This window comes from Pteropus alecto, unplaced genomic scaffold (assembly GCF_000325575.1).
Source record: "Pteropus alecto unplaced genomic scaffold, ASM32557v1 scaffold94, whole genome shotgun sequence".
NCBI classification, from domain to species: domain Eukaryota; kingdom Metazoa; phylum Chordata; class Mammalia; order Chiroptera; family Pteropodidae; genus Pteropus; species Pteropus alecto.
Window position 1 is genome coordinate 482,005 of NW_006437736.1, and position 3,329 is coordinate 485,333.

The following is a 3,329-nucleotide window of genomic DNA, read 5'->3' on the forward strand; positions in this document are numbered from 1 at the left end:
CAGCTTCCATTCTGTCTCGGCTCTGGGGACACTTGAGACCCCTTTCCAGGCCGGGATACCCCCCCACCCCCACCCCTCCGCACCGTTTCCTCCTCAGATTCTCCATCACCCGCTTGCCCTTGACAAGCCCCTCCTGTTACTAACATCTGTCAGAGGTGGCCACTGCTCTGGGGACACTTTCACATATAATAAAGCAAGAGGATGTTGTCCCCATTACACAGATGAGAACACTGAGGATCAAGGGCACAAAGCCAGGCTTTCTACTCATAGTTCCCTCGGAAGCCTGGGGTTTTGCAACTGGTCCCCTTGATCCTTCTGGGGTCATCTCTACTGACTAGCACGTGGCCACTCCCAAGGGGAGCCTGGACGCTGAGGGAGCCAGCTGGCTGGTCTTCCTGTGTGTGGTACAGGAACTGCTTAGCCTTGGAGCCAGGCTCTCTGCCCCTTCCTGTTCCCGGCTCCCTTTGGCTCATGGAGGAGGGGCTTGGCTTGCCAGCTGAGGTGCCAGCTTCCCATAGACAGCAGGGTTATCCTGGCACCCTCCCCCTGGCCCTGAGGTGCTATGTCTTCTGCCATGTGCATTCTCTTCAGTGGCTCACCTATTCCTCTTGGAACTGCCCGAGTTACTCTGGGCTCTTTGCTGGGTCGTCCCGAGGACTGCCTTGGGAAGGCTGCCTTGGGAAGACAAGCAGGAGAGCAGGGTTGTCTCAGAAATAGGGCCCGTGGTCTCTGAAAGACTGCAGGCCCAGGATCTATGAAAGGCATACGGAGGGGAAATAAACCAGCAACTGGCATGAGTGGAGAAAGGCCAAGAGCCACGTGTCAGATGAAAGAGCAGCGTGGAGCACTTCCGGGGCGCCAGGCACTGTTCCGAGTGCCTTGTGACAAGCAGGAGAGGAGGGTTGTCTCAAAAATAGGGCCCGTGGTGTCTGAAAGACTGCAGGCCCAGGATCTATGAAAGGCATACGGAGGGGAAATAAACCAGCAACTGGCATGAGTGGAGAAAGGCCAAGAGCCACGTGTCAGATGAAAGAGCAGCGTGGAGCACTTCCGGGGCGCCAGGCACTGTTCCGAGTGCCTCACCCCACAGCGGCCCCACCAGGTGAGCATTATTTATTGTTCCTTTTTACATCCGAGGCCCACCCTTGTCCACAACTGTGAAGCCCACAGGTACCCGGGCTGGGGTTCAAGGCCAGGCAGTCTGTCCCCTCCTCCTAAGCTTCCCCCGTCATATTACAAAATGTAGTGTATGCGTGATCTTAATCCCACAGCCAGCTGACAAGCAGGTCGTGTCAGCTTATTTTACAGAAGAGGCACTGAGGCCAAGTTTTCAAAGACACCTGGAGAGTAAGGGGTGGTGCCAGAGTTCAGAGCCCGGGCCCTTTCCACTGTACCCAACTGCCACTCCTTAAAAGGTGCCCTTTGCCAAGCGATTTCTACACGCATTACCTCACTTAATTCTTCTCTTGTGAGGCAAATATTATCTCCATATCACAGGTGAAGAAACCAGTTCAGAGAAATTGACTTGCCCAAGGTCATGTCTGAAGAGTAAGGATGCCAGATTTGAACCCAGGTGGGGGTCTGGCTTCTCCTCCGGGTAGGTGTGGAGAAGGGCTGGCAAAAGCCTCGGAGCCGGAGGCGGGGCTTCTGTGCTGCCCTGAGCTCCCTCTCCTTAGAAGGGGTGCTGCGGCCTCCCAGGTTGGCAGGCACTGCTTGCAAGGCTGCCCCTGGCATGAGTCACTGGCTGTGCGGGCACAATCCTCAGGGTGACCCTGTTCGACTAATTCCATGGTGCTGACCTCACTGGGACACTGCTGGCTGTGCATCGTCAGCCCCACTGTTGCCTTCGGGGTCCCACCTCGGGCCCCTGGGCCTGTGGAAGAGGGCTTGGCAGTGCAGCTGCAGGGCCTGGCGTTCCTGCCTGGAGTGAGGTGGGGGGGCGCAGGGGGACTATGCCCAGCCCCTCTAAAGCACAGAGCCCTGCAGAAAGCAGGAGAAAGGGGGTGTGGCTTCTAGATGCTTATTTTCCTGATACAAGAGTTTATCCAGTTGGCCCGGAGGCAGGAGTCGGGAATGGAAGCCTGAGTTTGCGGTGCTGGCTCCCTTCTTGTGTCCTCTGCTGTCGTTCCCCGCCAGGCCCCTGCCAGGCAGGAATTCCCCACTTCGCAGCGAGCAGACTGAGCTCATCATGGTGTCAGTGGAGTGGCTGAGGAGCCCCTTCAAATACGAGTGCTCATCATCAAGGCGTTTTGAGCAGCATTTGGGTCGATGATAACGTGGGTTCCTGTAAACATGCAGAACAAAGGAGGGGAACTGTGCCCTCAAGAAGCTTAGACTCCAAGACGGCAGCGCAAGGGGCTGCAGGTCCCTCCTGAACTCATGTCAGAGCCAGAGGGACCTCAGGTATCCAGTCTCCCTCATAAGGGCATAAGGAGAGGGTGACTAGCCCAGGTCACAGTGTGTTTGTGATAGGGACTTGAAGCCAAGTGCCCTGACTGCAGCCAGCCCTAAATTGGAAATGAGTCAGGGCCTTTTCTTCCCTTGGCTTCAGGGGAGGTGAGAGAGGAGGGCAGGGTCTGGGGCCAGGACCTGTTCGGTCAAGGGGATGTTGACAGTGCCGTGGCCAGTGCCCTTCCCAGCAGTCCCTGCCCAGTGCAGGGGGCCTGGGCCCAGCTCACGCCTACCCTAGCTGCCTGGGGAAAGCGTCTCCGGAAAGTGAAGGTAGTTTTGGCCAGGCCACCGGAAATCTCCAGTGTGTGGACCCGGGGCTGGGAGGGTCCAGAGAACAATGTCAGGGCGAGGATGTGTGGGACACGCAGGGCTTCCAGGCACGCTACAGCAGTTCCTCCCCGCCGCCTGGAACAGCAGTTGCAGGCGTGACCCTGAGCCCCAGGCCCCAGGCCCGGCTTCCATGGCTCCCTCGGAAATCTGGGCTGCTGGTTATTCCAAGGAACCGCGCCTCTCCATCTGCCTCCCGACAGCCTTTTGGAAGCTGCAGGCCACCACTGGGCACTCCGTCATGGTGTAAGGAGGGCAGGAAGAATCGGATCTGGGTTAAAGTCCTCACTTTGCCACCTACCAGTTGTGTGGCCTTCAGCAAGTTGCCTTGCCATTCCGAGGCTCCGTTGTCACATCGGTAAAATGGGGGTGGTGATGGCTGGTACTCGCTGAGTGCGTGTTACATGCGTCATCTCGCTGTCTTCACGACAGCCTCAAGAGGCAGGGACTGCCATCTCCATTTTACAGGCGAGGAAACTGAGGCCCAGAGAGCTTAAGAAAGTCAGTATTAACAGGTGTGAGAGGTCAGATTGGCATTCAGGTGTGTTTGA